The 24,743-nt window shown below is 37.5% G+C and overlaps 1 protein-coding gene across 3 annotated transcripts in view; it reads right to left on the reverse strand.

The window, feature by feature from the left end:
• Positions 1-24,743, reverse strand: part of TRPC4 (transient receptor potential cation channel subfamily C member 4) — a 209,905-nt gene that overhangs the window by 78,960 nt on the left and 106,202 nt on the right. The window lies entirely within an intron of this gene.

Genomic DNA, 24,743 nt, shown 5'->3' on the forward strand with positions numbered 1-24,743 from the left:
AAGATCAGAAACAAGATAAGGGTGTCCACTTCCCCCACAATTATTCAACATAGTTCTGAAAGTCCTAGCTACAGCAATCATAGAAGAAAAAGAAATTAAAGGAATCCATATCAGAAAAGAAGAAGTAAAGCTCTCATTGCTTGCATATGACATAATACTGTACATTGAAAACCCTAAAGATAGTATGAGAAAATTACTAGAGCTAATCAGTGAATTTAGCAAAGTTGCAGGATACAAAATCAATACACACAATCACTTGCATTTCTATATACTAACAATGAAAAATCAGAAAGCGAAATTAAGGAATCAATTCCATTCACCATTGCAATGAAAATAATTATCTAAGAATAAACTTACCTAAGAAGACAAAAAAACTGTACACAGAAAATTATAAGACACTGATGAAAGAAATCAAAGATGACATAAACAGATGGAGATATATTCCATGTTCCTGAGTAGGAAGAATCAATATTGTGAAAATGACTGTACTACCAAATGCGATCTACAGATTTAATGCAATCCCTATCAAATTACCAATGGCATTTTTCACAGAACTAGAACAAAAAATTTCACAATTCATATGGAAACACAAAAGACCCCAAATAGCCAAACTAGTCTTGAGAAAGAAGAATGGAGCTGGAGGAATCAAACCTCCTGACTTCAGATTATACTACAAAGCTATAGTCATCAAGACAGTATGGTACTGGCACAAAAACAGAAATATAGACCAAGGAAACAAGATAGAAAGTCCAGATATAAACCCATACACCTATGGGTACCTTATTTTTGACAAAGGAGGCAAGAATATACAGTGGGGAAAGACAGACTCTTCAATAAATTGTGCTGGGAAAACTGGACAGCTACATGTAAAAGAATGAAATTAGAAAACTTCTTAGCACCATACACAAGGATAAACTCAAAATGGATTAAAGACCTAAATGTAAGATCAGAAACTATAAAACTCTTAGAGGAAAACACAGGCAGAACACTTGATAACATAAATCAAAGCAAGATCCTCTATGATCCACCTCCTAGAGGAATGGAAATAAAAACAAAAGTTAACAAGTGGGACCTGATTAAACATAAAAGCTTTTGCACAGTAAAGGACAGTATAAGCAACGTGAAAAGACAACCCTCAGAATGGGAGAAAATAATAGCAAATGAAACAACTGACAAAGGATTAATTTCCAAAATATTCAAGCAGCTCATAAAACTCAATACCAGAAAAACAAACAAAAAGTGGGGAAAAGACCTAAACAGACATTTCTCCAAAGAAATGGCTAACAGACATGAAAAGATGCTCAACATCACTCATTATTAGAGAAATGCAAATCAAAACTACAATGAGATATCACCTCACACTGGTCAGAATGGTCATCATCAAAATGTCTACAAAATATAAATGCTGGAGAGGGTGTGGAGAAGAGGGAATACTCTTGCACTGTTGGTGGGAATGTAAATTGATACAGCCACTATGGAAGACGGTATACTGCTGCTGCTGCTAAGTCACTTCAGTCGTGTCCGACTCTGTGCAACCCCACAGACGGAAGCCCACCAGGCTTCCCCGTCCCTGGGATTCTCCAGGCAAGAACACTGGAGTGGGTTGCCATTTCCTTCTCCCAATGCATGAAAGGGAAAAGTGAAAGTGAAGTCGCTCGGTCATGTCCGACTCATAGCGACCCCATGGATTGCAGCCTACCAGGCTTCTCCATCCATGGGGTTTTCCAGGCAAGAGTACTGGAGTGGGGTGCCATTGCCTTCTCTGGAAGACGGTATGGAGATTCCTTAAAAAACTAGAAATAAAAACACCATATGACCCAGTAATTCCACTCTTAGGCATATACCCTGAGGAAACCAAAATTGAAAAAGATACATGTATCCTACTGTTCACTGCAGCACTATTTGCAATAGCTAGAACATGGAAGCAACCTAGATGTCCATTGACAGATGAGTGGATAAAGAAGTTGTGGTACATATACACGATGGAATATTACTCAGCAATAAAAAGAACACATTTGAATCAGTACTAATGAGATGGATGAACCTAGAACCTATTATACAGAGTGCTGCTGCTGCTGCTAAGTCACTTCAGTCGTGTCCGACTCTGTGCGACCCCATAGATGGCAGCCGACCAGGCTCCGCCATCCCTGGGATTCTCCAGGCAAGAACACTGGAGTGGGTTGCCGTTTCCTTCTCCAATGTGTGAAAGTGAAAAGTGAAAGTGAAGTAGCTCAGTCATGTCCAACTAGTAGCGACCCCATGGACTGCAGCCCACCAGGCTCCTCTGTCCATGCGATTTTCTAGGCAAGAATACTGGAGTGGCTTGCCATTGCCTTCTCCGATTATACAGAGTGAAGTGAGTCAAAAAGAGAAAGATAAATACCATATTCTAACACATATATCTGGAATCTAGAAAAATGGTACTGAAGAATTTATTTACAGGGCAACAGTGGAGACACAGACATAGAGAATAGACTCATGGACGTGGGGAGAGAGGAGAGGGTGAGATGCATGGAAAGAGTAACACGAAAACTGACATTACCATATGTAAAATAGATAGCCAACGGGAATTTGCTGTATGGTCAGGAAACCCAAAGAGGGACTCTGCGTCAACCTAGTGGGGCAGGATGGGGAGGGAGACGGGAGGGAGGTTCAAAAGGGAGGGGATATATGTACACCTATGGCTGATTCATGTTGAGGCTTGAGAGAAAATAGCAAAATTCTATAAAGCAATTATCCTTCAATGAAGGATAAATAAATAAATAAAATAAATAAATTAAAAAAAATATTTCAGAAGTGTAGTGTCCAGCCACAGACCTCTGTTCTTAGATGTACTTTGCAGGTAAACATCCTCCTTGATAAGATGTATACCAGTGGAGATGGCCTGATGGCTCCCTCGCATTTTCTCATGGGCACTTAATCAGTTATCAACTCACTAGTGTCAGTTGCTCCTATTTGAATGTGTAAATAACACCGGGGTAGTTCAGCTTATCAGTAAGTACCATCTTTGAAGTGTAAAGTTTTTGAACAGGAAATCACATAACTTTCTTCCTTTTTAGGATTATCTTTAGGAGCACGGGAGGACTGCTCAGTTTTGATGCGGGAGCATTTCCTCACTGACCTGGCACTGGGAGAGGTCCTGCCAAAGGGAGATTTGGAGACCCTAATGGCCCAGGAGGAGGCAGGTCAAGAGAAGGGAGGTGAGGCCCAACTGGATAAGATGCAGGCATATTAACAAACATCTCAAGTACCTGGGATCTTAAAATTACAAATGCCTGGCTTATTATTTTTCTGCTTTTATTCCTCAAAGGAGAAAGAAATACATGAGGTTTGTTTGTTTGTTTGTTTAACATTTAGAAGGCACAAGATGGAAAAAATTGAATAAAAATCAAATACACAGGTTCACACATGCACACTCTGGGTCAGACATACCAAGATTTGTCTTTCTTTGAAAGTCAGAGTGGAAGGTACTTTAAAAATCATCAAGCCCCACCTCTTTGCTTTACAAGCAGGAAATTGAGGTCCGGGGAGGTCAGATGAATTTTCCAGGGCCACAAAACTAGTTAACAGCAGAGGCAAAGGTAGTTCCCTATCAGAGGTGATGCTGATTGGGTTGTGGGGTGAGGGACAGGCGCTTAGGACTCAAGTCATCCCTGAATGAAGTCAAAGTTGCAGAGCTATAATCCCAACTCAGTAATTACAGATTTTGGATATTGGCGGTAATCACTACCATCACCTTCTCCATTTTTCAATCTTTTCTGTAGACAATGAAAGATATCAAGTCAATAGTACTGGTTTAATCAAGTTCTAAAAATTGAATGAAATAAAAGCAAAGCATTCAGTTCCAAAGAGGGCTTTTCTTTCTCTCTCTCTTTTTTTTTTTAAATCTTCTGAGTCCCTGAGATTGTTGTTGATGCCATTTCTCATGCTCTTGATAACTAATAACCTTGAGAAGAAAAAAAATCCCTTCAAAGAGAAATGAGTATTTCCACAGCACAGCCTCTTAAATCTTACTTGATGTTTTCCAAATGGAATTAAAAGAATTCCTCAAAGTTAAAGGACTGAGGGAGAGGAGTAATTTTATGTGGGATGATATGTAGTAGTTTGAACATATATAATCAGGAGATAACAAGAAAAGAAGCCAGACAGAAGAAAGAAAGAAAAAAAAAATCCTTAGTGGCTTGGTTTTGCAGTTTAGTTTTTCTCAAACTTTCCAGACAGGACAGAAAAGAGGGTCAAGTAGAGGAATCACTTATGGATCCCAAGGGTAAAAAAGGGGCAATTTTCTCTGCTTAAAAGAGAGATGTGCTGAGAAAGATGAGAAGATGAATTCAGTGACCAAGCAGTGACCACATTTAATAAGCATCTGCGCATGCTTCACTTTGATTTCAGCTCTTATATAGGACATGTTCCAGTTCATCCCTTTACATCCTTTCCCCTTGCTTCATGGATTCAAGCAGTCACTGAGAAGTATGATTTTTTTCCCCTCCATCTGTGTTTCTCACCCTCTCCTCTTACCACTCAAGCCCAAGCCACCATCATATCTCATCTGAAGCATGTCAATTATCTCCCCCACTCTACACCCTATTCTACACTCAGCACCGAAAGAGATCGCTTCAAACCACACATTTAATCACGGCACTTGCCTGCTTGACGTGTTTTTAAAAGCTTCTTGCAGCTTTTAGGATGAAAACAGTTCTTAATGAGGATATGACTGGTTTGGTGCCTGCCTCACCACTCTGCAGGGGTTTGCAAACGACTCACCTTGTGATTCTCTGTGCCCTGGTCTCTGAGCCCGTTACTACAGAATTGCCCCAGATGGTGCTCCCTTTGTCTGCAAAGCTGTCCACGCCGCACCCCCTGCCCAAGCCCCTCCTGATCCTTCTATCTCCCATTCCCATTCAGTCTGCCTGGATCATCTAGACTCGTTCAGACTGCCTGCTGGCATTGTTATGTAGCTCCTAATATTCTGCTTCATTGTACTTTTCCAAAACTGCATTCATACACTTACTTGGATATTTTTTTATTTTTTTTGGCCACACGGCACAATATGCGGATCTTAGTTTTCTGACCAGAAATGGAACCAGTGTTTCCTACAATGGAAGCCCAGAGTCTTAATCACTGAACTGCCAGAGACAGCCCAGGTAATGCATTTTTTATATTATTTTATATTTTTATTTATATTATATATAATTCTTTATTTATACTGTATTTTTATATCTCATTCACCCAATGACTGGTTACATAGGGCTGGAACTATATTTGTCAAATTCACCTCTGCATTTCTGATGTCTAACAATACCTGGACTGTGTAGGTGCACCAATAATATTTGTTCAGTGAATGATAACTCACTACATGGATGCATATATGGGCATCCCTGGTGGCTTAGCAGTAAAGAATCTGCCTACAACTCAGGAGATCCAGGTTTGATCCCAGGGTAGGGAAGATCCCCTGGAGAAGGGCATGCCAACCCACTCCAGAATCCCATGGACAGAAGAACCCTACAGTCCATAGGGTTGCAAGGAGTCAGACACGACTGAAGCAACTGAGCATCCAGGCACACATGTGCGTGCATAAATAGATGAATAAAAGCAATGTGATTCTTATCTCTCCTCCCCTGACATAATTCTCAGTGTCCCAGTGAATTTACAGGAATCTCCTGGTCTGAACCTGGAAGCTCTTGTCTATGATTAACTTTCAGACTTGTCCACCTTTTTCCTGGGACTTTCACCTGAATATGGCTGGATGGTATAGTTTGAATCACCTGAGGTCAAAGCTGAGATAGACACGCTATTTGCAGGCTAGACACGTATATCCCCTGTGCCAATATATAGTCTTACAAGGAAACCAACAAGATGACTCCTTTTAGCTTAGATTGAATAATTAGCAAATTAATTCAGAAATATTCTGTTTCACAGAAAATAATAATATGGTATTGTATGATCCATATAGGTGCCAGAACCAGAAAGACCTGTCGTTCCAAGGAAGATTATGAAAACAGTGCCATTTTTTTGAAGAATAAAATGAAACTGTACGAAGTGCTTATCATAGTTGTTGTTGTTTAGCGATGAAGTTGTGTCTGACTCTTTGCCACTCTATGGATTGTAGCACCCCAGGTTCCTCTGTCCAGGGGATTTCTCAGGCAAGAATATTGGAGAGGGGTGCCATTTCCTCTCCAGGGGATATACCCGACCCAGGTGGATTCTTTACCAATGAGCCACCAGGGGAGCCTGTTTACAATGGCACCAAGTGCAAAACTATTATTAGTTCTTTCCTTTCTCCTGTCTTCCCTTCCCCATGCACGTATCTGCACTGAGGCATTACACAGCTCAAAGAAGTTCACAAGTATTTCTATATTCACTTGCAACTCTGCAATGAAAAAAAGTGGGTTTGCTAAGTTCGATCATGTATTTCTTACTCCAGGCATTGCATCTGACCTTATGAGAAATTATTATTCACTGGATCTTTTGACACACAAGACTCTTGAGAAATCTGCTGACTGAAATATGATCTTAGGAATCATCCAGAATTGGCAAATATGAAAAACTATCTTTCTTCTCTTAAACTGTATATGGAGGTTTGACTGTGGCTGGGATTGAATTGCTGATGAGGAACTCTTCTTGTCAACCTATAAAAGATACAGCAAATGACTCAGAAGGCCTATGGAAATGTGACTTAGGGTCCTGAGTCTTCTTAAAAGTCAAGGTCAAGCCTTAAGCTTCCTTTTCATTTTTACATATAGGCTGATGGCATGTTCTTAAGAGCCTCTGGATTGAATCAACCTTGGCTAGAATTATGTGTTTATGAGTACTTTTATTAAGACTACCAAGGACATGAAAGCATTTTTTTTTCTTTTTTAGCTGCAAATTAAAGGCAGAGAACAAATACTGTTAAAAACAAATTTTATTTTTTCCAAGAGAAAGTACCTTCTGTGGCTGCTGTGACTTCCTATATAGTCTTCTCGATGGGGTAATTGCTTGAGCTATTACTTTACCCTGAAGTTCTAAGGGGATTTTACATATTAAAAATATAAGAATTATAAGTGGGAAGATGAACAAGTTCATTAAAGAGTGATTGCTTCCTGGTATAGGAGAAAAAGGGATTCCCTGGTAGCTCAAATGCTAGAGTCTGTCTGCAGTGCGGGAGACCTGGGTTCGATCCCTGGGTTGAGAATATTCCCTGGAGAAGGAAATGCAACCCACTCCTGTATTCTTTCCTGGAGAATCCCATGGACGGAGGAGCCTGGCAAGCTACAGTCCATGGGGTCGCAAAGAGTTGGACAAGACTGAGTGACTTCACTTTCCCTTTCTTAGGAGAAGAGGAACTAGAAAGAAGTAAAACTGGGGAACATATTTGATTACATCCACAGGTTTCCTAAGGAGTGTAGAGAGACACTTCTATCTTACTATTAAAAATTCCTAGTAAAGTCTCTAAGTACTCAAATTAAATGTTCAATTAAACTTTGAATCATAAAACCACAAACCCATTCTCTTCAAGCTCTTCATTTAAATGTACGCTTCATTTCATACCAGCATTCTTCAAGCAAGGATTTCTTCACCAGACATTCACCAACAAGGAATGGTTTGTGAACTATGATTGTAATTCACTGGCTTTGAGTTTCTAGCCAAGTTTTATATAAGAAAACTTCAAAACTGAGTTATTCTTTTTCAAATCAAGTTGAACTCTGAACCTACATAGCATAAAAAGAAAGTGATTGATATCAACTCTAAATCTATCTAGCACATCCGGGAAGTGGTTAATACTGTGTGTGTGGGGGAGGTGGGGGTGGGGTGGGGGTGCTTACTCTGAGGACTTTGAAGACATTACTGGTAAAATATGAATGTTGATTCTTAAATATTTTTGACATGAAATGTCAGATAAACAGATCTTAAAAAAACACAATCTCTCTACTTAAGAGCTATTTTTAATCGTTGCAAGTCTCAACAAGCATGCTATTTTTAAACTAGGAAGCTGGAAAAAAATTATTTTTAAATTGTCCTCTGTGAGTTTATTTTCCTCATAGCTGTTTCTCCTGGGTACATCTGAGTTTTGTGAGGTTTTTCTATGTTCATATGGAAGAGTACAGTAAGAGAGAGTGGTGAAATATAGACTGAATATATGTTTATACACACACGTACACTTTAACTCTCACAGGGTGATGTATGCACATAGCACAATAATACACATGAGTGGGAAAAAACGTCAGAACTAGGCTGCCCAGTAGATAGCAGCTTATTTCTATGACAACATTTCATATTCACCATGTTGTACAGGGAGCTATAGAGAAAGATATGGATTAAAGAACATTTTCCAAAATTATTAATAGAATTCCTTCCTTATCAGTGAATTACCAAGATTTAGAGAATTAAGATGGTTTATACTGGAGTCTTTCACAAAAAGTGAACAACTAATAGATGAAGATATCAGAAAATAGTTTTAGAACAGACTTCTATTTAAGTTTTACAAAGTATTTAAAACTACATTTTAAATACTATTGGTTCATTACTATTATCTTAAAAGATGTCAAAATAGCTCAGATTTAAGATATTTCACATGATAATGAAATATAAAGCAGTGTCACTAATATAAAGACTCACAAAGGCTTAAAGAAAGGGTTTCTAAACAATACAATGTGTCTTAAAAAGTATAGGTAACATCATGTATTTTGTTGGTGTTCTTTTTTTTCTGAGTTATTGTTTTCCACTAACATCATTTCAATAAAAGAAAGAATAATGGGAAAGCTAAATAATGTATTCATTCAGATTAATTCAACAAATATGTCTAACCATCTATCAGACTCTAGGTTGTATTCTAGACTCTCAGATTTTGCATTGAACAAAAATGAAAAATTATCTTTCTATCTGGGGGAAGATAGGCAACAAAAGCAAACTAAAAGGAGTCATAACACATAAGTATGTAATATAATTAATAAAATAGTGAGAATTGGTCTATGAACCAAAGATTTTGGTCTGTGAGCCAACTGGTCTATGAACCAAAGATTTTGGCTATATTCAGAGTGAATTTGAGAGCCACTGGAAGGTTTTAGATCGAGAACAGTAAGCAATGAAATTCAAAGCCTGGGACAGATCTGAGAGATATTATGAAGAAAAATTCAACAAAAGTTGGTTATTGGATATGAAGCAATATCCAATATTGCTATGGATATTAATGAGAAAAAACACTCATGTTTGTTATATTAATATTTACTGACTAGGGTAGATTGCATTTGAAATTAACATTATACTAGACATTGTAAATATTGTGAGTATATTTGAACAAGGATGGGAAATAGATTTTATCTTGCATGCCAACACAAGTTCATTAGTAAACTGGAACATATACTGGATAGGAGACTGAGACTAAACTAGGATCCAGAGGAACGTGTATCTTGTGTAATATCCCTAATTGCCATGGGTGAGTTTTTCTGGTATGGCTGAAAATTTTCCTTATCATACTGTTGTAAGCTAACCTGTGTTCAAGAGTCTTAAGATTCATATGTTAAAGTCCTAATCTTTGGTAATTCAAAATAAGACTGTTTAGAGACTGGGTCTTTAAAGAAGGAACAGAGTTAAATGAGGTTAGAAGGGAGCCCATGTGAACACAGATTAAGACAGTCATGTGCAAGCCAAGGAGAAAGGTCTCAAAAAGAAAAACTGAAGTTTGTTGTCACTTTCATCTCAGACTTCTAACCTCCGGAGCTTGTGAGAAAATAAATCTGTTTTTACTGTCTGTAGTACATTGTTATGGCAGCCCTAGCAGGCTAATACATAGAACAATCCTATTGGAAATGAATTACATAACTTCATATAAAATACAATGAAAAACTAGCTAACAGCTCTGAGAAATCAGAAAAAAATACGTACAGATTTTGGAAGAGTCAAAATTTGGAAGAAAGGACCAGGAATGTGAGTTTGTCTAGCTAGCTAGCATCTATCTTATATTTACCACCACTATGGTGTAATATGGAATGGCAAAGATGTTGAAAAATATGACTTATTCTGGTATACAGAAATAATGACAGTGTCTGGGGCAACCAGAGCTAATAAAAAGTGAAAACAAATTCCAGAAATTAGAAAACCAGAGATTAGGATTCCTAAATTCTGTGTGGGCCCTTGCATGTATAGGGCAAACAAGAACTGACCTAAGATTTAAGTAAATTGGTTTCTACATTAAAAATAAAATCCACTTAGATTATAATAGAATCAGGAGTCTCCACAATATAACTTTTACATTATTCAAGACACAATGCAAAATTTCCGTATATGAAAAGAACTAGGGAAAGTGAAGAAAGTGAAAATTGCTCAGTCATTTCCGACTCTTTCTGACCCCGTGGACGATACAGTCCATGGAATTCTCCAGGCCAGAATACTAGAGTGGGTAGCTGCTCCCTTCTTCAGAAGATCTTCCCAACCCAGGTCTCCCACATTGCAGGCAGATTCTTTACCAGCTGAGCCACCAGGGAAGCCACCAGGAAGATACAACACAGAATTTCTCTATATGAAAAGAACTAGGGAAAGTTGACCCATTCTCAAGAGAAAAGACACACAGTGAAGACTGACCCCTGGATGAACCACTTGATAAACTAGCAGACAATACTTTGAAGCAGTTACTATTAACTCTGCTCAAGAAGGTGAAGAAATATATGATTAAAATAAATAAAAACATATGAAATCTCAGCAGAGAAACAGAAACTATATAAAAAGCCTAGTGGAATGCCTAGAGGTGGAAAATAAAATATCTAAAACTTAAAAATATTACTGATTGGATGGACATTACAGTAAAATGGAGATGACAGAGGAAAGAGAAGTCAACTTAACAACAAGTCAATATAAATTATCCCATCTGAAGAGGAAAAAAAGAAAAACAAAATAAATGAATAGAACCTCAAGAATCTGTGGGATAATATCAAAAGTTATCATTGAAGCAGCAGAAGAATAAGAGAAAGAAGATAAGTCAGGAAAAGGATATTTGAAAATAACAGTCCAAATTTTCCCCAAATTGGTGAAATCAGTTTACAGATTCAAGAAGCTCAGAAAACCTCAACCAGGATAAAACTGAAGAAAGCCATGCTAGGGTACATGATATTCAAATTTCTAGAAAGTAAAGAATAATGAGACAATCTTAAAAGATGCCTGAAAAAAAATGACATATTACATATAGGGAAATAGCAATTAAAATAATTGCTGCCTTTTCATCAGAAATTATGGAGGGCAAAAGGAGTGGTTCAATAAAAATCCTGAAAGAGTACGGCAAAAACTGTCAACCCAAAATTCTATATTCAGCAAAATCCTTCTTCAAGGATGAAGGTGAAACAAAGACATTTTCAGATAATAGGAAACTAAGAATATCTGTTGGTAAATATGCTAAAGAGAATTCTGGTTGAAAGGAGATTATTGAAGAAGGAGTATAATACTCAGATCATCTGGCAAGAATTAAAAACATAAAAGGCAAATAGACAAGACAATTTTTTCTTAAGATTTAAAAAATGTACACTCCAACATTTAAAGCAAAAATTAAAACACTGTCTTGTAACATATGGAATGTATATGTAACTAGAGCATAAAGGACAGTCATGTGGGATAAAGGAGTCAGTTCTGGGGTAAAGCTTCTATATTTTACATGGAATTATACAATATGAACTCTAAATAGACTGTGAAAAAGTAAAGGCATTGTTCAGTTCAGTTCAGTTCAGTTCAGTCGCTCAGTCGTGTCCGACTCTCCGCGACCCCATGAATCACAGCACGCCAGGCCTCCCTGTCCATCACCAACTCCCGGAGTTCACTCAAACTCATGTCCACAGAGTCGGTGATGCCATCCAGCCATCTCATTCTCCGTCGTCCCCTTCTCCTCCCGCCCCCAACCTTTCCCAGCATCAGAGTCTTTTCCAGTGAGTCAACTCGTCGCATGAGGTGGCCAAAGTATTGCAGTTTCAGCTTTAGCATCAGTCCCTCCAATGAACACCCAGGATTGATCTCCTCTAGAATGGACTGGTTGGATCTCCTTGCAGTATAAGGGACTCTCAAGAGTCTTCTCCAACACCACAGTTCAAAAGCATCGCTTCTTCGGCGGTCAGCCTTCTTCACAGTCCAACTCTCACATCCATACATGACCACGGGAAAAACCATTGCCTTGACTAGACGCACCTTGGTTGGCAAAGTAATGTCTCTGTTTTTTAATATACTATCAAGGTTGGTCATAACTTTCCTTCCAAGGAGCAAGCGTCTTTTAATTTCATGGCTGCAATCAGCATCTGCAGTGATTTTAGAGCCCAAAAAAATAAAGTCTGACACTGTTTCCACTGTTTTTCCATCTATTTCCCATGAAGTGATGGGACCAGATGCCATGATCTTTGTTTTCTGAATGTTGAGCTTCAAGCCAACCTTTTCACTCTCCTCTTTCACTTTCATCAAGAGGCTTTTGAGTTCCTCTTCACTTTCTGCCAAAAGGCATTGTAGTAGACACAAAAATGGCACCCCAAAGATATCCACTTCTTAAGCCCTGGAACTGGTGAATATGTTATGTTTAATAGCAAGAACGAATTAGGTGGCAGATGGTATTAAGATTGCTAACCAGTTCACCTTAATCATAAGAAATTATCTGGATTATTGGGGGCAGGGGAGGGAGCGATGAAGTCAGAGGGTCTTTAAAAGATGAAAAATAGAGGCAGAAGAGGAGACCAGTGTGAAGCTAATGGGAAGGGCTAAACATTTTGCTATTGCTGACTTTTTTTTTTTTTTTGATTGGTCCATTTTTAAAGTCTTTATTAATTTGTTACAACATTGCTTCTGGTTTGTTTTGGCTTTTTGGCCATGAGGAATGCAGGATCTTCTTACATCTCCAACCAGAGATCGAACTCACACCCACTGCATTGAAAGGTGGAGTCAACCACTAGCCTGTGGGGGAAGTCCCTTATTGCTCATTTAAAGAGAGGAAAAAGAAGTGTGAAGTGCCAAGGAGTGTGAAAAGCCTCTAGAAGCTGGAAAAGGCAAGGAAACTGATATTCTCCTTGAACTTCCAGAAGGAATTCAGCTTTGCTAATAGCTCATGAGAACGTGTTGGATTTCTGACATACGGAACTGTAAGATAATACATTTGTGGTGTTTTGAGCTACTATATGATAATTTATTACAGCAGAAGAAGAAAACTAATAAACATATATCTTGCAAGTCTTAAAGCAATCACTAAAATATAATGCAAATATCTACCAAAGATCCTAGAAGGGAAGAGGATTCCAGACACTTGTCATTCCTGGTAGAGAGAAAGCTGATTTTGTTTTTGGCTTTGGGCTTGAGAAGCTGAGCAATAAAGCTGTTATTTATTTATTTTTTTGCTTTCCCTCAGAATTTTTTTTTTTGAACATTGAACATAGTGTTCTGAGTGTTTAACAAAAACTGATTTTAAATGACATTTTACTTTAGTGTCAGACATTTTATATAGAAATCTTAGCTCATAGCATAAAATGTATAAATTTAAAATAGAAGTAATTAGTATTTATGAGTTTTACAGATGTTTACTTTTTAATCCTTCAGATAAGGACAGATCTACATAATCACTGATTAGACTAATTCTTTGCACTTGTAATGTTAGGTAATATTTACTTGGGAGTGGATTTATTTTTCCATTTTGCACACAAAACTCCCATATTGCTAGTGAGAGTTTTACTTGGGTCCATTCTGAATAAACTTCATTTTTAATTATCTAGGGACATATTTTCAATAATATACAGAGATGCAGCTCAGGAAATTTATGCAACCCAACAATTGGTGGAGTCTGGTCTTTAAATGCATGGATATGTCAATGATGTACATGGCAAACACAGAGGCTAGTGTAAAAATATTTGCTGCTGGCTGCCCAGGAAAAGTATTTGTTATGAGTACTTGAAAGAATATGAAGAGAAGGACCATTAGGAAACACAGCCTCCAAAAGAAGCCTTCTTCCTAACCTCACAGACTAAACACAGAGGTTTCCAAGAGCCAGACTATGAATAGCTCTAGTCTGTGAAAGGATTTCTTCATTTACAGCCTGCATTTTTTCATTTTTCATAACTGCTGATAGAGAAAATAGCTGTTCACTGTCAGGACTGAAAAAATACTTCTATAATGTTCTTCTTCCAATAGTGTCCTGAAAGCAAGAGTATAGCAAATACAGTAGTAAACTCAAGTGGTTGCTTTTATCTGTTGATTGATATACCGATCAATCTTTCTAGATATCTATCATTCTTAATTTTTTTAACTTGTACAGCAAGTCATTTCTTGAAAGGCTAAAGATTTTAATCAAAACTCCTCTGGAGGATATTGTAAAGTGACATTCAAAACATATTTTGATGTAATTGTTAAAATCTGGAGTGAGAAATTTCGAAGAGAGAACCTTAGAGTTTATACTATGCCATTTTTATTAGAATATTAGAAAGCACTTTCTGGCCATTGTGCTGACCCTCCTGTGTATCCATGACCATTATAAAGTATTCCAGAATGAACAGCCAATCAGATAGGTAGATCTGGCTAAGCACTGCAAACCCCATAATTTTACCTTTGAAAATGGAACTAAATGTTCAAAGGTCGTTCAGCTTTAACTGTGAACTGATTCATTTATAAATAACATAGAAGAAATATTTTCCAATTAATCTTATTTGAATAAATTTTAATTTCCTCATTTATACTTCAATCTTCTATTGTTAGAGCAATGCAATGTGTGGGCTAGTTTAATTTATGACTCGAGGCAGAAAGTCCTATTCAAGGATGACTATTATTATATTAACTCTTATTTGGAATTTATGGTAAAAGATTATGAATTATTCTTTTTCATATAACCATTTCAGACATGCATATAGAGATATATAAAAAGGTAATACAAAATATACCATTTACTGAATTCTTGTCATGCCTCACATGGTTTAGATGTTATCTGTTATCTTTCCAATAACCTTGCAGTATAGATAATATACATTTTATAGAAGAGGAATTTGAGGTCGAAAAGTCAAGTAATTTTCCCAGTTGTGCATGCATGCGTGCTCAGTTGTGTCTGATTCTTTGAAACCCCATGGACTGCCAAAATCCTCTGTTCATAGAATTTCCCAAGCAAGAACACTGGAGGGGGTTGCCATTCCCTTCTGCAGGGGATCTTCCTGATCCAGGGATTAAATCTGTGTTTCCCACACTGGCAGGCAGATTCTTTATAACTGCGCCAACAGGGATGCCCATTCATTCTGATATTAGTTAATAAATGAGCACTTGTTATGTGACAATTATTATATGAGAAACAGAAAGTGAACGTGAGTTATACAGAATCCATGCACTTGAGAATCATTCACAGAGGGACCAGAAATACAGGTAAGTAAATATGAAACATTTGGATGTGAAATTATTGTGATTTGCACAGGGTAATATAGGAATACAAAGGAGGAACAGCTCAAAGGAAAGACAGCTAAAAGAGGGGGTGGGAAGGAAGGGTTAATTCTTAACTGGATTATTTCACTTAGCATAATGTCCTCCAGGTTCATCCCTGTTGTTGCAAATGGCAGGAGTTCCTTCATTTATTTTAATGGCTGAATAATATCATATATTTAATGAAACCTCTTGACAAACACTAAGGTTGTTTCCATACTTTGGCTACTGTGAATAATACTACAATAAAAATGGGAAATGCAGACTTTTCTTCGAGGTACCAAATTATTTCCTTTGTATATACACACCAAAGTGGCATTACTGGATCACGTGGTAATTCTGTTTTTATTTTTTGAAGGACTTCCATACTGTTTTCCATAATAGCTATTAAACCAGACTCAGAAAGACAAATACTGTATGATCTCCCTTCTATGTGAAATTTAAAAGAGCTCATAGAAGCAGAGAGTAGAATAGTGATTGCCAGGGACCCTGGGGAGAAATAAGACTTAAGTCAAAGAGATAATAATAATACTGCATTTTATTGTACATAATAATATTGTAATAAAAATGTAATAACATACTTGAAATTTGTTGAGAGTAGATCTTAAGTGTTCTCATCACACAAGCATAAAGGATAACTAAGTGAGGTGACGGATGTGTTAACTAGCTTAATTTCACAACTTGCAAGTATATCAAATCATCATATGGACACTTCAAATATATGCAATTTTACTTAATTAAATCTCACCAAAGTTGGAAAAATAATCCTAAAGCTTTTTGTTTAAAAAAAAAAAAAATGGGAGCTGTGATATTAGTATTATAAGAGATCCATTAAAAAAAACAGTGGCACACCTCACTCTCTCACATACATGTACATTCTGGGGTACTGAAAGGATGTTAGGGCTTCACCTTACGAATTTCAGGGAAGAGATGACAGTTCACACCATAAAAACATTCCACCCGATTATTACAGACATTGTTGAAATGTCCTCCCAAATAATATTAAAATAATAGGATTTTAGACATAGGATCTGCCATACCTTCACTGTGAAGGCAAGATCCACCTAACATGGTAGAAGTAATACATTGAAAGTAAAATAACTTACTAATACCACCAGAGTTAGTGTTCTTACAGCTTTATTACTATTATTTCCCCAATTGAAAATAAAAGTGCAAATTATTTAGCAAAGCCTGCAACTGTGTCATTACCATAAAGACCATTATATGCTAAATATTGCTGCTGACAACTCTTCACTGCCTCTCTCCACATTCCTCTAAATTATTTGCTTTTAAAGACCTCTCTAATAATTTTTGATTACTTATTATAAAGACAGATCAAACCACAGCAATTTCAACATATTCTGCATTGAAACTTGGTGGAGCATTTTATGATCTATTACAGCAAGAATAAGCACGGCCGCTAGGTGATGTGGTTTACAGTAAGTAATTAAGTTCATTTATGATTAGTTAGGAAAAAACTCTTTCTATATTTGGCTTATAATTAAACTATTTTCTAAATGTTAGCAGCATTTTTCCCATTTGTTCACAATTTCAATACATCTAGTGCCTGGTTAAATTAAAATTTCAATACTTCCTATGACATCTACAGAAATAGCTATACATTGTTTAGATTAATTATATTTTACCTTTCAAAAGGCTTTAACACTTCCATAACGTGGTATCTTATTTATTTGTACATACACACACACACACACGCAAATTCATTTTAAATGCAAGTAATCTGTCAGGCAACTTTGACCCATCTGAAACTCAAAAAAGTAAAGATGTCTCAAAGAAGTTGAATAATGTCACAGTATTAAGGCCGTAAATCTTATGCATCATATTTATAGAGGTGTCCTCAAGCCCTGAGACAGTTCTGCTTATATTTTCCAACACCTTTACCTGGAGTGGTTATTGGGTTGCTTAGTGTGAAACTTAGTATTATTAAAATAAGTAAATATAAAAAGGAGGTCCAATGGTTGAGACTTCACCTTCCAAAGCAGCAAGTGTGGATTCGATCCCTGGTCTGGAAACTAAGATTCCCATATACCTCATGGCCCCCGCCCCCGGCAAAAAAAAAAAAAAAAAAATATATATATATATATATATATATATATATAACAGAAACAATACTGTAACAAATTCAATAAAGACTTTAAAAATGGTCCACATCAAAAAAATCTCTTTTAAAAAAGGCAAGTGGATTGGCACTCTCCAGAACCCATAGCTGGGAGTCAGATTCCAAGGAGAGAGAATTCAAAACTATGTGAAGGAGAGATTTCTGCCATACTTTCATACAGGCCTAAACAGCTATTAATATCAACAATTTTAAGAATCCTAAACTGACAACTATATCACAGAGTACAGTAACTGAACTTCACTCCAAAGCTCTGAATTATAAAGAAAAAGTTATGTTCTGTAAATTTTGTTTAAAAAGGAGATAATACATAACATTGCAGATTTTCAGCCAATAATTTTCATATAAACTGACCACATTATAAACAACAACAACAAAAAATGTTGCCACTTAAAATGCAACTATTTGGAATGTATCTGCATTTTTATTTTTATATCTCTCCATTCTCCTGTATCCTTGGATAATACATTTTCTTGCACAGTCACTCATTGCCCTTTCTGAAATGGTGGCCAAGATTTTCACACAGTCACATAGAAGCTACATTACTGACTTTATCTCAAAGCCAAAGCTGCTTATATATTCTGGGATATTGATTATTTTTTCCTTAACAGAAAAAGCTGCAAAACTCAAAACTCTGCCTCTAGAGTCATTTCAGCCGGTAGCCCATGAAGAAATGCCAGAACAGAAAAATATGAGAAGGTACATAGGAAGGTCAAAAAATAAAAAAGTTCAATGCAACCATATCTCAGTTTTATTTTAATAGCTGTTACAGCTTCCAGCACCTAAACTATAATCACATGATCAATGCTCTGTGAGTAATATTGACAACAATGTTTGTTTGAACAGATAAAAAAAGTCACACTCTATAAGGGATAAACATAGAAATTGATCAATATTATTGAAAGCATTTTATTTTATTAAAAATTAATTCTTTAGTTAAAATGATTCAAAGCAAACTCATACAAAGCAATTGTATTTTTGATATGTTTGCTAAATATTAAGTAGTATCCCTTTATGAAGCCGAGGCTGAACATCTTAAACAAGAGGTAAGATCCAACCCGAGGTAATGGCTGTATTTCAAGGCAATAAAATAACAAGAAAAATTACAGTGGTAATGTTCACAGATCATAGCATAGGTGAGTAAATACTAGCAGTCTGGATTTGCTGAGCACACAACACAAGTCAGGACAGGGTGAGAGACGAGTCTGGGCAGGAAGTCAGCATCCAGATATAATATATCCTGTTGAGGAGACAGGTTTTTATTTTATGGGATCTTCAAAGTAAGAGAGAGGGAATCAGGTTATGAGTATCATAATACAGCAGCATTATTGACAGTAGCCAAAATGTATGGAAACAGCCCAAAAGTCTATGAACAGATTAATATATAAACTGAATGTGGTACATACATAAAGTGGAACATTATTCATTTTAAATAAGGGTGACGTTTTGATACAGGCACAACATGGGCAAAGCTTGAAGATACTATGCTGAGTGAAATAAACCAGACACACAGGGTGGGTATTGTGGGATTCCACTTACATAAGGAATCGAGAGTAATCAAATTCATGGAGACAGAAAGCAGGATGGTGGTTGCCAGGGGATGGAGCGGGTAGGGGGAATGTGGACTTATTGTTTAAGGGGTATATAGAGTTTCAGTTTGGGGAGATGAAAAAGTTTTGGAGATGGATGGTGGTGATGGTTGCATCACAATGTGAGTATACTTAAAAAATAAACTTCTTACGGTGGAGAATGTTTACATATTAATATTAAAAATTCTTAAGTGTAGTGTGACTTTGGATGGAGCAAGATTGGAACTAGGAAAACTGGGTAAGATTCCTTGAGAGAGAACAGAAAGAGTAGACTGAAAAGTAGGAAATAATTTGGGAAGTATTAATGAATATACTTAGCAATATATGCAAGACAGGCAGCCTTTGGTGGTTCACAGGAGCCTCAATGATCCATGCTCCAAAACTTAGTGGTTTAAAACAACCTTGTATAATATTTCACAATTTTGTGCATGCCTTTGTTCATGCGCTGCTCTAACAGAGTGCTATAGACTGGGTGGCTTAAACAAGAAACTTTTACTCCTCATAGTTCTGGAGGCTGGAAAGTCCAAGATCAAGGAGCCACAGATTCGGTGTCTGGTGAGAGTCTGTCTTCTTCATGTGCCCTCACATGGTAGAAAGAGGATTAAAGAGCTCTCTGGGGTCTTCTGTAAAAGGGCACTGATCCTATTCATGAGGGCCTCACATCCTGACATAATCATCTGTCAATGGCCTCTAAATATCATCACATTGGAGGTTAGGTTTCAACAGAGGAATTTTAGGGGGACACAAACATTCAGTACATAATAATGGACCGGGAATTTAGGCAGGGCTTAGTTGGTTGATTCTTCTGTTCTATGTGGCATCAACAGAAATTACTCAGCATTGTCCAGCTACAGGGGGCTTTCCAGGTGGCGCTAGTGGTAAAGAACCCACCTGCCAATGCAGGAGACATGAGACCCAGGTTTGAGACATGAGACCCAGGTTTGATCCCTGAGTTGGGAAGATCCCCTGGAGAAGCGCATAGCAACCCACTCCAATGGGTTGTAAAAATCCCATGGACAGAGGAGCCTCGTGGGCTACAGTCCATAGTGTCACAAAGAGTTGGACACAACTGAGGCAACTTAGCACGCATGAACACATCCAGCTAGAGGATGAATTAGTGTGGGTGTGCAGGGAAGTTCACGTTCATTTCTTTTGTCAGTCTTGTCATAGGAGTGAAGAGTTGGAAGGCGAGGCTCGGCTGAGACTATCAGCAAGAGTGTGTACCCATTGGCTGTCTGGTATGATGGCCTTGTAGGACAGTCAGACTTCTCACATGGCACCTGGGTTGCCAGAGAACATAAGTGGAAGCTGCAAGGCTTCTTATGAACAAGTCTTCAGAGTTACAGAAATTCATTTCTGTTGCATTGTACTGTTGATTGCATTGATAGCTAAGGCAGGCTCTGATTGAGAAGGTTATTAGATGCCACCCTTCAACTGTGGCCATCTTTCTTCTATCATATCAAACTTTCGGAGGTGATGGATGTAAAATAACCAAGGTTGACTCTCAGATTGCTAGCAAGATTAATTAGATTGCCTCTTACTTGAACAGAGATGACAGAAGAGCCAGGCTTAGAGAGGAAGATGATGAACTCATCTTTGGACAATAGAAGTTTGAGAAAATAATAAAGATTATTAGGATTTCTTCCCTGCCTGATCAGATGGTAAAGAGTCCACCTGCAATGCAGGAGACCCGGGTTCCATCCCTGGGTTGGGAAGATCCCCTGGATAAGAGACTGGCTACCCATTCCAGTATTCTTGCCTGGAGAAATCAATGGACAGAGGAGCCTGGTGGGCTATAGTCCATGGGGTCTCAAAGAGTCAGACAATCCTGAGAGACTAACACAAATGTTAATAAGAATTTCTATATTTAAATGATTAAATATCACAGATTTTCTAAAAGCCACGTTCCTTAAGATTGCTGATTCCAGCCCTGCACAATCTATTCTGTCATTTTTCTCTAATCTCAGCTCCTGCCACTCCTCTAATTTATCACCATTTATTCAGACTCCTATGTCCTAAGCACTATACCAACCACTGGGCATTCACTGATAATCAAGTCAGACAAGATAACACTTAGGTAACAGGGGAAAAAAGATAGATAGAAACATAATTAGACACACAAATAAACAGAATGATTTTGGATTGTGATAAAAGCTGTGATATCAACTTTGTCATGTAAAGAGAATGTCTGAGAATAAAGGGTGAAGGAGGAAGACAGTAACTAGGTAGGTGTTCTGGGTCTTTACTAGGAAAGTGATAATGAGCTGAGACCTGATACAGAAACCTTCAATTGTGTCAGGCAGAAGAAAATGCTAAAGCAGAAGCCATGGGGTGGGAATGAGGGCATAAAGAATAAAGAAATTCTCTAAAACTCTTAGAGGAAAACAAAGGCAGAACGCTGACATAAATTACAGCAATATTTTTTGGATCTCCTAAAGTAAAGGAAATAAAAGCAAAAATAAACAAATGGGGTCCAATTAAACTTAAAAACTTTTTTTTTTTGCACAGCAAAGAAATCATAAACAAAACTAAAAGACAACATATGGAATAAGAGAAAATATTTGCAAATGATGTGACCAACATGGGATTATTTCCAAAATTTACAAACAGCTCATACATCTCAATGTCAGAAAGACAAACAGCCCACTCAAAGATGGGCAGAAGAAGTAAATAGATATTTCTCCAAAGAAGACATACAGATGAACAAGAGGCACATGAAAAGATGCTTAAAATTGTTAATTATTGGAGAAATGGAAATCAAAACTACAATGATATATCACCACATACGGGTCAGAATGGCCACCATCAAAAAACCTACAAATAATAAATGTTACAGAGGGTGTGGAGACAAAGCGAACCCTCTTATGCTGTTGGTGGGAATGTAAATTGGTGTAGCCACTGTGGAAAAGAGTATTGAGGTTCCTCAAAAACAAAAATAGAATTATCGTATGATCCAGCAATCCCACTCCTAGGAATATATCCAGAAATGAGGATAACTTTAATTCAAAAGGATACATGTACCCCAATATTCATAGAAGTACTATTCATAAAAATTAAGACATGGAAGCAACTTATATTTTCATCAACAGATGAATGGATAAAGAAGATGTGGTAGATATATACCTGGAATATTACTTAACCATAAAAAATGAAATCATGCCATTTGCAGCAACATGGATGGACCTAGAGATTATCATAGTAAGTGAAGTAAGTCAGACAGACAAACACAAATATATGATATCACTTAGTGTGGAACCTAAAAAATGATACAAATGAATGTATTTACAAAACAGAAACAGACTCACAGACTTAAAATACAGATTTATGGTTACCAAAGGGAATGAGGGGAAGGGATAAATTAGGAGTTTGGGTTAGCAGATTCACTTCAGTTCAGTTCAGTTGCTCAGTCGTGTCCGACTCTTTGCGACCCCATTAACCGCAGCACGCCAGGCCTCCCTGTCTAGCACCAACTGTAAGAGAAAAGACTCGCTTACATACGGTGATTGAAAGTCCTAATAAGGAAGGAGGACAGGGAAGGAAGGAGGGAAGAAAATGAGAAAACATTATCAATGAAGGACATAGCATATAAAGTGTTCATGAAATATGGCTAAAAATCTATTTTTAGCTTATACCCAGGTTGCTCAGTGGTGAGGAATCTGCCTGCAGGAGATGCAGGTTCAATCACGGGGTCAGGAAGATCCCCTGGAGGAGGAAATGGCAACCCACTCCAGTATTCTTGCCTGGGAAATCCCATGGACAGAGGAGCCTGGTGGGCTGCAGTACATAGGGTCACAAAGAGTCAGACATGACTTAGTAACTAAACAACAACAGCAACAGCATTTTCTGCTTAAGAACTGCAGTAGACACACACACACACACGGATTTCAGTGTACTAAGCAAGAATAAAATTCTACGCTCTACCTATTTATGATAAGAAATTATTTAAAAACTAAACTGAATATTAGCATTATGTGGTTACACACTTGTCAATATCATATTTATTGATATCACACATTTCTTATACTGGCATGTAATGCCGTGTAATCAGAAAAACAATATACGCTGTTTTCCAAACACAGTATTTCAAAGCCCATTCACAATAAGCATTGCGATACTGATACCAGGAGGTTATTTACAGAAGAGGAGTCTGAATAGCAAATGTAAAGTCAGTCTTAGCATTTTGAAATAAAACATTGCTAACTCCCTTCAAAAAAAATTCTAGGTTCTAGGAAGTTTCTGGAAGAAACCCAAACTTGGCTTAGGACTTGCTGTGTTCTCATTTTGCTGGCCTCTATCTCCGGCATTGAATAGACACTCTGCAATCACGTGTGGACTTGCACTTGGAGAGAGAAAGAGCATTATCTTGACCAAAGCCCCCTAAGCCCAACCACTAGGTCCCTCCTATGTTTACTTAATAACAGCTGCCAATCAGATTTTCCAGCTCCCCACTGCCCAATATTAGAGATGAATGTGGCAAAGGAAGAAAAGAGGTTTTGGGCTGCATGTTCCAGAACCACCTGGGGAAAATCACTGAGCTTAGGGAATGCCACAGAGCAAAACAACAATGGAGCCCCGCATTTAAACCTGAAGTGGTGGTTTTGGAATGAGGAAAAGCAGGACTTCTTACAACTCACAGGGAGCTTTCAAGGGGGCTGATGAAGGTAAAAACCATAAAGAAAAAGGCTTTCAGTATTTCTCCATAGCAGCAGAAGGCACACCACTGAGTGCTCCCTAAAGCCAAAGGGAAAAAGGGAACAGAGAGTGCTACAAAGAATAAAAATATAATCCTATGGGATTGTTTTCCCAGTTCTATATTACCGAGAAGCAGTCAATAAACACACTGCTTCAGAATTAAGCTTAAGGCTCATAAATCGCCAAATTATAGCACAAACCCTCTATTATACATCCTAGAGGGTTTCACTGTACGTTTCTTTTCCCAGGACTTGAGACAAAACATAACTAACCTTTATTGAGAAAACCTGTGAATATGCCACATATGGTGAAGGAAAATGAGGGTAAGGAAAAGTGTAAAAGCTCCTTCTCATTCCCATAGTTTATCAGGGATCTTGAGCAGGATTTTACATTGTATCTCAAAGCCACTAGGTTTTCCTGACAACAATAATGCTTTGCCAACCCATTTGGTTTTTGTATTTTACTTCTGTATGTGGGCTGGAATAAACTGTTAAATTCATGATTTTGAAAAGCAGTAATTCTTAATGTTGTTTTGTGATAAGTGACAGAGAAGATTTGAGACGTTAAATTATGACCCAAGCAAAATCCTCAAATTTAAATGGGAAGTTTTGTGCAAAAGCAGCAATAGACAGGGTTCTTCATTGCTGACAAATGAAATTATAGGATCTGAATAGGGGCTGATCTTATTGCTACTCAAGTTTGTCAATTATCATGGAGTCAGAAGTCCCAGTTGGATACAGAAAAGTTATTCCTCGGAAAACCAGTGAAACATGCTAGTAGCTCAGTTGTATCTGACTCTGTCACCCCATGGACTGTAGCCTCTGTTCATGGAATTCTCTAGGCAAGAATACTGGAGTGGGTAGCCATGATTCCTTTCTCTAGGGGATCTTCCTGACCCAGTGATTGAACCCCGGTATCTCACATTGCAGGCAAATTGTTTA

This window comes from Moschus berezovskii, chromosome 13 (genome assembly GCF_049115385.1).
Source record: "Moschus berezovskii isolate FMDL1 chromosome 13, NW_MosBer_1.0, whole genome shotgun sequence".
Taxonomy (NCBI): Eukaryota; Metazoa; Chordata; class Mammalia; order Artiodactyla; family Moschidae; genus Moschus; species Moschus berezovskii.